Source organism: Mesocricetus auratus, unplaced genomic scaffold (genome assembly GCF_017639785.1).
Source record: "Mesocricetus auratus isolate SY011 unplaced genomic scaffold, BCM_Maur_2.0 Super-Scaffold_100011, whole genome shotgun sequence".
NCBI lineage: Eukaryota > Metazoa > Chordata > Mammalia > Rodentia > Cricetidae > Mesocricetus > Mesocricetus auratus.
The window spans coordinates 66,366,630-66,378,470 of record NW_024429195.1 but is presented as its reverse complement, the minus strand read 5'-3'; positions in this window follow the sequence as shown (position 1 = coordinate 66,378,470).

Sequence of the window (11,841 nt, the reverse complement as noted above, 5' to 3'; positions counted from 1 at the left end):
TTCTGTATCCCTTAAAAACAAATTTTAACTACCCAAATTATCTCGGGAGTATGGTGGTCCACTAGGGCATGGCTACACTCTGAGAGAAAACTTTCTCTCTCCCTGCAGCCAACAATCGTTATTAGTAGTAGGGATTGCATTTTGTACCCAGCCTCTCATTTCCATGCTAATAATCTCCTTGGCTTGTACTTGTGTATGCTGTCACAAGTTCACAAGTTCAGATATGTAGCTGCTGTGGTATCTCAGAAAGATACTGTTTTCCTATAGCCACACATCACCACTGACTTTCGTACTCCCTCCACTCACTCTTCTGCAAGGATCCCTGAGACTTAGGAGAGGAGACTCAGTTTTGTTATCTTCTTTTCAATTGCTTTAATAAAACACCAAAACCAAGGCAAATCTTACAATAAAGTATCTACTTAGGACTTCAGTTCTAGAAGGTTAAAGTTCAAGGTGCTAAGACAAAGATATGGCAGCAGGAACAGCTGAGGGCTCACTTACCAAACCACAAATAGGATGCAGAGAATACACTGGGGTGGCAGGAGGTTTTTGAAACCTCAAAGCCTGGCCAGAATGATACACTTCTTCCATCAATGTCACACTGTTCAGTCATTCTAGAACAGTTCCATCAACTGGACATCCATTATTCAAGCAAATGAAACTACAGGGATTATTCTCATTCAAAACAACACAATGGTATAAAAGTTCCATTTAAGGTTTGAACTTTCTGCTCTCTCTTCTCTGCACCGTGGATAGTTGTAAAAATCCAAGAGAAGATATAAGAATCAGAGTTCCACTGACACCCAATTTTTGGAATCCCATAAGCACAGTAAACTGAAGGCCATAACATATGCTAAGAAACCTTGGTGCAGACCCTTGCATGTCCAGTGTGTGCTGCTTCAGTTTCTGTGGGTTCGTAGGATCTTTGATCATGTTGATTTAGAGGGTCTTGATTTGCTCTGTCCTCCATTGCCTCTGGGTTTTAGTCCTTCTGCCCCATATTTTGCAGTGTTCCCTGAGTTGTGAAAGGAGGAATTTGATAGAGGCATCCTATTTAGGGCTTAGTGGTCCAAGCTCTCTCAATCTTTGTATAATGTCTGGTTATATATCTGTATTTATTCCCATTTCCTGAAGGAGGAAGTGTCTCTGATAATGACTGAAGAAGGCACTAGTCTAAGAGCACAGCAGAATATCATTAGGAGTCATTTCATCACTACATTAGTTTTTCTTCTTTAGGCCAGTATTATTTGGTTTTATCTTAGATCCCTGGGCTATCTACTCTCAGATTCTTGAACCCAAAAAATATCAGGTAATAGACTGTCTCATGGAATGTCACTTAAGTCTAATCAGTTATAAGTTGCTTATTGCCACAAACTTTGTGAAACCAGTACCAGAGCATGTCTTGCAGGCTGTACACCATTATATATCAAAGGTTTTGTGGATGGATTGGTGTTTCCTTTTTTTCAATAGGGTAGAGAGTACCTTCCTGTACCATAGATACTAGAATGTAGGGGTGTAGGTTCTGTATAGACACCAGAAATTGCTTTCTTGACTTCTTTATCAATGTGAGAATTTTCAATTTTAACTTGTACTTCATTTTTTTCTTAAACTTTGTTTTCATTCTTGACTTGTTTTCATTTCATTCCACTGTGTTTTCATGATCTTCCTTCTGGCATCTATTGAATTCCTCTTGGGATTCTTGGACCTTGTTTATTATTATTATTTTTCTCAAAATATATGAAAGTTTATTTTGTTTTTCCCCACTCAGTAACCTGGGGTTTTTAGCTTATATGTTTTTAACTTATACTGTATCCTTTTAAAATCCATAGAAAATGTAGAGTGCCAGCCAACTTCTCGATGTTTTTGAGCATTTTATTTTTGTTAATATCATTTTAAAGGGCAAAAAGTTATATGCTTAATCACCAAGGCATTCCACCAAAGGCAAATGATAGGGTTATCTTAAGGAAAATAATAGTCTAAAATGGGCTTCTTAACATTGTCTTCTTAGGATTTCTAAGCAACCTCTTTTGGGTTGAGGGTATTTGTGTTTATGCTTCTTTAAGAGTTTTAGTTCGAGGCTTAAGAAACAAATCTACACCCACATAAGAGTGAGCAAGATGGTGACTGCACTCAGGCTCATCTTGGTGTTTTGCAGGATTCCAGGCCCTCTGTAGCTCAGCGTGCACCAAGGGGCCCCTATCTATAATTGACTTGCTTGAGTATCTCCATCTTCAGGGAGAAGGCAGAAAGGGTTGTGTTATTGCTCCTATAGCCATTACAGCTCACTGCAATTTTTTAGAAAAGAATTAGACAATATTAATATGGAAAGAAAACTTATGGCATTGGCAGCTTATGTAACCCATTTTATTTGCTTTGTTTTTGAGTTTGGTTTTTCTTTTTTTTCTCTTCCTTTATAAAAATTTAAGTTAGAAGCAAGCTCCTTTCACATGTCAATCCCAGCTCCCTCTACTGCCCCTCCTCCCCTGCACTCCCCACCACACCCCCTAGTCCCCCACCCAATCTCCACTACCATGCCAGGGAGGGTGAGGCCATCCATGGTGGATCTCCAGAATCTGTCATTTCATCCAGGGCAGGGCCTAGGACCTCCCACAAGAGTCCAGGCTGAGAGAGCATTTCTCATTGTGGGATGGGCACTCAATGTCTGTTTGTACATGAGGGATAAATACTACCCAAGGGCCCATAGATTACCTAAGCCTCCTCACGGACACCCACATTCAGGGGGTCTGGGTCAGTTCCGTGCTTTCCACACAGCCATCAATATGGGGTCCAAGGGCTCCCCCCTTTTTCAGGTCAACAGTTTCTGTGGGCTAAACCAGCCTAGTTGTATCTCCTTTGCTCATCAGTTCTACCATTCTGTCACTGGATTCCAGGAGTTCAGTTCAGTGTTTAGTTGTGGGTGTCTTCCTCTGCTTCCATCAGTGACTGGACGAAGATTCTGTTTCCCAGACTCTCTGGCAGTGGGATTGTAGGCTGGCACTCCCCTGATTCATGTCTAAAATCCATATAGAGTGAGTACATACCATGCTTCTCTTTTGGTGACTGGGTTACCTTACTTAGGATGGTTTCTTCTGGTGCCATCCATTTGCCTGCAAATGTCAAGATTCCTTTTAATTTTTGGCTGAATAGTACCCCATTGTGTAATGTAACACATTTTCTCTATCCACTTTTCATTTGAGGGGCATCTAGGTTGCTTCCAGGTCCTGGCTATTACAAATACTGCTGCTATGAACATAGTGGAACAGACATCCCTGTTGTATGAATGTGCATCTTTTGGGTATATGCCTAAGAGTGGAATTGCTGGGTCTTGTCGTAGACTGACTCCCATTTTCCTGAGGAATCTCCATACTGATTTCCAAAGTTGGTACTCCCACCAGCAGTGGAGGAGTGTTCCCCTTTCTCCACATCTTCTCCAGTATAAACTATCATTGGTGTTTTTGGTTTAGCCATTCTGACAGGAGTAAGATGATATCTCAGAGTTGTTTTGATTGCATTTCCCGGATGGCTAGGGATGTTGAGCACTTTCTTAAATACTTCTCAGCCATTTTAGACTCCTCTACTGAGAATTCTCTCTTTAGTTCTGTACCCCACTTTTTGATTATATGACTTCTAAGACATTTTTTTCTCAGAAGATGCTGTATTACAAGTAATTTTTTGCAAAGACTTATTGTTTTGTTTATTCTTGTTTGTGCATTGGTGATGGTGCATGACATCTGGAGTTAGATTATTGGCTGTGCTTTTTGATATGGAAATCTAGTTCTCTTTTGTGACTGGACATTACAAACTCTTTTCCTTGTTATCTCAGTTTGTCAGATGATTGATTGATTGGTCAGCTGTGTGGGACTTGGGGTTAAGTCTTTGGAAATTCAAAACTGATGTTTAAATGTTGCCACTGGTCATGCTTTAGCTCAAAATGAATGAACTTTCTAACATTAAAGACTTGATATGCTAGACTTCATTGACTCCCCCTAAGAGGCCTTGCTGTTTCTAAGGAGTGGATGGGGGCAGACAGAAGGAGGTTGGAATAGGGAACAAGATAAGAGGAGGGAGGAGAAACTGAGGATGGTATGTAAAACAAATAAAAACTTTCATATAAAAGGGAAAGATGCAGTATAGAGCTAGAAAATTTTCATAGCCAAGCTTCAGGACTCTGGAGAAGGTATTGAGGAGTCTTCCTTAAAGAACGGATATGCTGGTCGAATTGGAAATCCAAAACCAGGCTCACAGCTATAGAAAGAGTGGCAGTGGAGGTGACACATGACATTAATGGGATGCTTGATTTTCAGCAGATCAAACAGATGGGTAGAGTTGCTGGTTTGAGTATGATGCTCTTCCCTGAAAATATGGTTGTATGGTCACTGGGAGTGAGAGATGCTGGCTTCGGCTTGTTGTCTGCTTATGTAGTTGATATGGTAGGTAGTTGAATTAACAAAAAGCAAAACTCAGTGACTTGCCTAAGTATGGGCATAAGGGTTCTGCATAGTGGGGGATTGGGTTAGCCATGGAGATTTGGGGCTTCCCTGACATAAAAAGTAGCAGAAATGTGACATGTGTTCTTCATGAAGATCATGAGTGGGCCTCAACTAAAATTCTGAAATTTAAATCTTATCTAATTAGAATTTTAGGTTCAAAAATAATATCAATATATTAGTTGCATTGTAAAGCATTGCCAAATTCGAAATCAAATCCAAGTTGTTAAAAGATTTCAAATGTAATATTTATTTATTCATATAATTATTTTTATTTTCAACTAAAGAAGACACTTATGCTTCAGGTGTACAAAGGTGTAGATTGTGGTCTCAGTAGAAGAGGCAAATGAGAGCAAATCATCAGTGACATTATAGCACACTATCTGTTAGAGCCCACAGCGAACAATCTTCACAAAAACTCTGCTGAGTATTGATTCTCTGTGTATTTTCTCTGTGAAAAAATTATTATTCTCAATGTATTACAAATTTAAAATCAGCCACAATTCAATGGAGAATGCATATTAATTTCCAGGACCAATGAAGAAATTTGACCTTAAAAATGCATTCAAGTAGCTGTATCTTTTCCTAAGAAAATACATTATTCATAGAAATAAACACATGAATGCCAAGGAGTCTTTTAAACTGCATAGATAAAGCACATATTACTACTAGCTTACTCAAATTAAGAAAATGCTGGTCATTATGAGAAAATATCACTTTAATGAAAAACAGAAATATAACTAAAATATCTAAAAAAATATTGTGAAGTCCTAAAACAGAAGGAAAATGAATCAAGAAAAAAATCTACAAGTAAAACCACCCAGATAGTATACACACAGACACACAGACACACACACACATACACAAAATCTTTTAGACAATGTTAAGTACTTGAGAATTTGTCTATGAAAGAGGGCTAAAATAATGTTGTTTTTAAAACCATATACTGAAAACATTGGAGATTTAAATGATCAGTTCACTAAGGATCTGGAGAATATTCTTGTTGCTCATGCTTTAAATCCATAGTTATTTTCTTCGTATTGGCAAAAGTACTTGTAAAATGACATTTATAAGCCAGATACAAAACTGAATTATTTTGTGTATTGTGAAGAATATTTATGCTGGGATACTATTTACAGATTTCCCTACAACTATTCTCCCTCAAAAGTTGTGGTGAAAAATTATCAGTGATATGGGAAAAACCTGAGTTATGTATGAATAATAACTTACATTCTTGTATGTTTATATTGATAAGAATTACAAACATAGTCTCCTTTCTTATGAATCTTTTACAAGAGTTTTATATCATTTTCTGCATCTTAACTCTCCTTTATAGCAAATGCCAGACAGGTGCTTCAAAAACCATGTGAATCAATCAATACATGTTAAGATAAAATTACTGTTATTGAATTATCATTTCCAATTTCATGTAGGCTAATAAATAGTGAATGAGAGGCTATAAATCTGAGCAGACATTACCTCACCTGTCATATCACATGCTGAATGCAATTTTGGACACACTGAGTTGTTTTGTTTTGCAAAGGCCGAGAATGGACTATTTGGGTAAAGTTGCTATAGTATGACCACTTGCCCTAAAATATTCAGCACACCATATTTAACTGCATTAAAATAAGGCATTATGCTTTTTATGTATTAGTGACAAGATTATTCTCAGCATATGAATGTGTTTTATTTTAAATTATCTCTGATCAACAGTTATTTATGACTTATTTTGTTTATTGAATTTCAATTCTAATGTATAAAACAGGGAACATGAACATTTATGTGTGAAGATAGTAAGAAGCTGATTGTTGAGAGATTAACCTTTTAGATAAGAATTAACTGCCAACTGCCTTGTATTTCAACTATCTGCTTGTTTTCTTCTTTTCAGAAATCCCTTCCACATATATTCTTGTTTTAAATTATTTTAAAAGTCATTCCAATTGCTAACGTAGAGCTGATATAAAATGCTAAATTAGATGAGTAATTTGATCTCCAAATAACATTTTCTAAAAATTTAAGTTACAAACATGCTTGTTTCACATGTCAATCCCAGCTCCCGGGACTCCTTCCTCCCCTCCTCTGCTCTCACCACCAGGTCCCCCAGTCCCTCACCCAATCTCCACTCCGAACCCCAGGGAGGGTGAGGCCCTCCATGGTGGATCTCCAGAGTCTGTCTTTTCATCCAGATCTGGGCCTAGGCCCTCCCTCCCCCAAGAGTACCGGCTGGGAGGGCATCTCATATTGTGGCATGGGCACTCAAATTCTATTTGTACGCCAGGGGTAAATACTACCCAAGGATCCATAGATTACCTACGTCTCCTCACTGACAACCACATTCAGGGGGTCTGGGTAAGTCCCATGCTTTCCACACAGCCATCAATCTGGGGTCCAAGAGCTACCCCTTGTCCAATTCAACTGTTTCTGTGGGTAAAACCAGCCCAGTCTTAACTTCTTTGCCCATCAGTTCTCTCTTTCTGACACTGGATTCCAGGAATTCAGATCAGTGTTTGTCTGTGGGTATCTGACTCTGCTTTCATATCAGTTGCTGGATGAAGCTTCTGTTTCCCAGACTCTCTGGCAGTGGGATTGCATGCTGGCACTCCCCTGATTCATGTCTAAAATCCATATTTCTCTTTTTCTGACTGGGTTACGTCACTCAGGATTGTTTCTTCTAGTGCCATCCATTTGCCTGCGAATTTCCATTGATTTTTCTGCTAATAGTACTCCATTGTGAAAATGTACCACATTTTCTCTATCCACTCTTCAGTTGAGGAGCATCTAGGTTGCTTCCAGGATCTATCTATTACAAATAATGATGGTATGACCATAGTGGAACAGATATCCTTGTATGAATGAGCATCTTTTGGGTACATGCCTAAGAGTGGAATTGCTGGGTCTTGTGGTAGACTGATTCCCATTTTCCTGAGGAATCTCCATACTGATTTCCAAAGTGCCTGTTTGAGTCAGCTTTGCCACCAGCAGTGGAGAAGTGGTCTCCTTTCCCCATATCCTCTCTAGCATAAACTATCCTTGGAGTTTTTGATTTTAGCCTTTCTGATAGGAGTGAAATGGTATCTCAGAGTTGTTTTGATTTGCATTTCCTGGATGGCTAGGGATGTTGAGAACTTTCTTAAATACTTCTCAGCCATTTTAGACTCCTCTACTGAGAATTCTCTATTTAGTTCTTCATGGGGAAGCAAGATAGGTGGGGCTATGAGTCCAGGAGGACTCTGGAAGGAGAAACACAGGGAGTCATCATGTTGCTGCCATAGGGGTAAGAATTCCGGAGTCTATTCTCTGGTAAGAGAAATACTTAGATTAACAATTATGGAGTAAATACTTAAGTCAGAGCTAGCCAGTAAGAAATCAAGCAAACTGCCAACAGTTTCATAAATATTATACCCTCCTGTGTGTTCATTTGGTACTGATGCGGCTCTGGGACTGGGCTGGCAGGAAGGCTTCTCTCTACAAGTTCGGTACCCCAATTTTTGATTGGATCCTTTGGTGTTTTGAAGACTTGCTTCTTGAATTCTTTGTAAAATTTGGACATCAGCCCACTGTCAGATGTGGGGTTAGTGAATATCTTTTGCCAATCTGTGGGCTGCCTTTTTGTCTTGTTGTCTGTGTCATTTGCCTTAAAGAAGCTTCTCAGTTTCAGAAGGTCCCATTTATTAATTTTTGATCTTACTGTCTGTGCTATTGGAGTTATGTTCAGGAAGCAATCTCCTGTATGAATTCGTTCAAGGGTGTCTCCCACTTTCTCTTCTAACAGGTTGAGTGTGGGTGGATTTAGGTTGAGGTCTTTGATCCATTTGGGTTTAAGATTTATGCACATCAATACACATGGATCTGTCTGCTGTCTTCTACATGCCAATATCCAGTTATGCCAGCACCATTTGTTGAAGATGCTTTCTTTTTTGGATTGTATAATTTTAGCTTCTTTGTCAAAGATTAGGTGTTCATACGTGTATGGGTTAATGTCAGGGGGTTCAATTTGATTCCATTGGTCTATCTATTTTTGTGACAATACCAAGCTGTTTTCAGGACTATAGCTCTGTGATAGAGCTTGAAGTCAGGGATGGTGATGCCTTCACATGTTGCTTTGTTTATCAGGGTTGTCTTGCCTGTCATGGGTTTTTTGTTTTTACATATAAATGTTAATAATTGTTCTTTCAAGGTCTGTAAAGAATTGTGCTAGGTTTTTAATGAGGATTACATTAAATCTGTATACTGCTTTCCGTAAGATTGCCATTTTTACTATGTTGATCCTACCTATCCAAGAGCACACATGGGAGATCTTTCCATCATCTAGTGTCTTCTTTAATTTCTTTCTTTAAAGACTCAACTTTATTGCAATATAGGTCTTTCACTTCTTTGGTATTTTATGTTGTTTGTCGCTATTGAAAAGGGCAATGTTTCTCCGATTTCTTTCTCAGTTCTTTTATCATCTGTATATAGTAGGGCTAATGATTTTCTCAATTTGATCTTGTATCCTGCTACTTTGCTGAAAGTATTTATCAGCTGCAGGAGTTCCCAGGAAGAGTTTTTTTGGGCTACTTATGTAAACGATCATATCACATGTAAATAGTGAAAGTCTGACCCCCTTCATTTCCAATTTGTATCCCCTTGATCTCCTTTTGTTGTCATATGGCTTTACCTAGAACTTCAAGTACAATATTAAAGAGGTATGGAGAGAGTAGACTGACTTGTTTAGTTCCTGATCTTAGAGGAATCACGATAAGTTTCTGTCCATTTAGTTTGATGTTGGCTGTTGGTTTGCTGTATATAGCTTTTATTATGTTGAGGTAAGTTGCTGTTATCCCAGATCTCTCCAAGACCTTTCTCATGAAGGAGTCTTGGTTTTTGTCAAAGCCTTTTTCAGCATCCAGTGAAATGATCATGCGATTTTTGTTTCTCAGCTTGTTTATATGGTGGATTATGTTGATGGATTTTCATATGTTGAACCAACCCTGCATCCTTGGGATGAAGCCTACTTGATCATGGTGGATGAGTTTTCTGATGTGTTCTTGGATCGGGTTTGCCAGTACTTTGTTGAGTATTTTTGCATCAGTGTTCATGAAGGATATTGATCTGAAGTCCTCTTTCTTAGTTGTGTCTTTGTGTGGCTTGGGTAGCAAGGTTATTGAAGGCTCATAGAAAGAGTTTCACAAATAGCCTTCTGCTTCCATGGCATGGAATATTTTGAGAAGAATTGGTATAAGCTACTCTTTGAATTTCTGGTAGAATTCTGCACTAAGGCCATCTGGACCTGGACTTGTTTGGTTGGGAGACTTTTAATGACTGTTTCTTTTTCTGTAGGGGTTATAGTTCTATTTAAATTGCTCATCTGTTATTGGTTTAATTTTGGCAAGTGATATCTATCCAGAAAACTTTTCATTTAGTTTAGATTTTCAAATTTTGTGGAGTACAGGTTTTCAAAGTGTAACCTGATGATTCTCTGGTTTTCCTGTGTCCATTGTTATGTCTCCCTTTTCATTTCTGATTTTGTTCATTTGCATGTTCACACTCTGCCATTTAGTAAGTTTGGATAAATGTTTGTCTATTTTGTTGATTTTCTCAAAGAACCAACTCTTCGTTACATTGATTCTTAGTATTGTTTTCCTAATTTCTACTTTAGTGATTTCAGCCTTCAGTTTGATTATTTCCTGGAATCTAATCCTCCTGTTTGAACTTGTCTCTTTGTGTTCTAGAGCTTTCTGTTGTGCTGTTAATTCTCTAGTGCAACTATTCTCCAGTTTCTTCATGTGGGCACTTAGTTGTATGAACTTTCCTGGTAGCACTGCTTTCAAAGTGTCCCATAAGTTTGGGTGTGCTGTGCCTTCATTCTCATTGAATCCTAGGAAGTCTTTAATTTCTTCTTTGACCAAGAAATGGTGCAATTGTGAATTATTCAACTTCCATGAGTTTGTAGGGTTTCTGCAATGTGTGTTGTTGTTGAATTCTAATATTAACGCATGGTGGTCTAATAAGATGCATAGAGTTATTCCAATTTTTTGTACCTGTTGACGTTTTATATGTTGCCATGCCTGTGATCGATTTTTGTGAAGGTTCCATGTGGTTCTGAGAAGAAGGTTCTGGAATGTTCTATAGTTGTCCGTTAATCCCAATTGTGTCATAACTTCTATTCGTTCCTTTGCTTCTTAATTAAGTTTCTGTCTTGTAGTCCTGTCTAGATATGTGAGTGGGGTGTTGAAGTCTTCCACTATAAGTGTGTGGGGCTTAATATATGATTTGAGTTTTAGTAATGTTTATGAACATGGGTGCCTTTGTATTTGGGGCATAGATGTTCAAAATTGAAATTTTGTCTTGGTGGATTTCTCCTGTGATGAGTATCAAGTGACCTCCTTCATTTCTTTTGATTGATTTTCTATTAAAATCTAATTTGTTAGATATTAGGATTGCTACCTCTGCTTGTTTTTTTGGGTCCATTTGATTGGAAAGTCTTTCCCAACTCATAACTCTAAGGTAATGTCTGTATTTGAAGCTGAGATGTGTTTCTTGTATGCAGCAGAAGGATGCATTCTGTCTTCGAATCCATTCTGTTAGCCTGTGTCTCTTTATGGGCATGTTAAGATCATCAATATTGAGGGATATTAATGACCAATGATTGCTCATTCTTGTTTGTTTTGAAATAGTTGATTGTGGTGGAATTATATGTGGATTTCCACCTCGTTTGGCTGTTGGTAAGGTGGGATTATCTATTACCTATATTTTTCTGGTTGTAATTAACTACCTTGGGTTGGGGTTTTCCTTCCAGAACTTTTTGTAGGGCTGGATTAGTGGATACGCAATGTTTAAATCTGGTTTTGTCATGGAATATCTTGTTTCCTCCATCTATAGTGATTGAAAGCTTTGCTGGGTATAGCAATCTGGGCTGGCATCAATGGTCTCTTAGTGTTGGTAAAATATCTATCCAGGAGATTCTGGCTTTCAGATTTTCCATGGAGAATTCAGATGTGATTTTAATAGGTTTGCCTTTGTATGTTACTTGGCCTTTTTCCTTTGCTGCTCTTAATATTCTTCCTTTATTCTGTATGTTCGTGGTTTTTGCTATTATGTGACAAGGGGACTTATTTTTGTGGTCCACTGCATTTGGCGTTCTGTAGGCTTCTTGTACTTTCATTAGCATGTATTTCTTTAAGTTGAGAAAGTTTTCTTCTATGATTTTGTTGAATATGTTTTCTGCCCCTTTGAGGTGGATTTCTTCACCCTCTTCTATACCTATTATTCTTAGGTTTGGTCTTTTCACAGTGTCCCATATGATAGAAGAAAAGGCTGGAGACAGACCCATGCTTACCTTGCCTGTCCCATGGGTGGAGAATGGAATTTG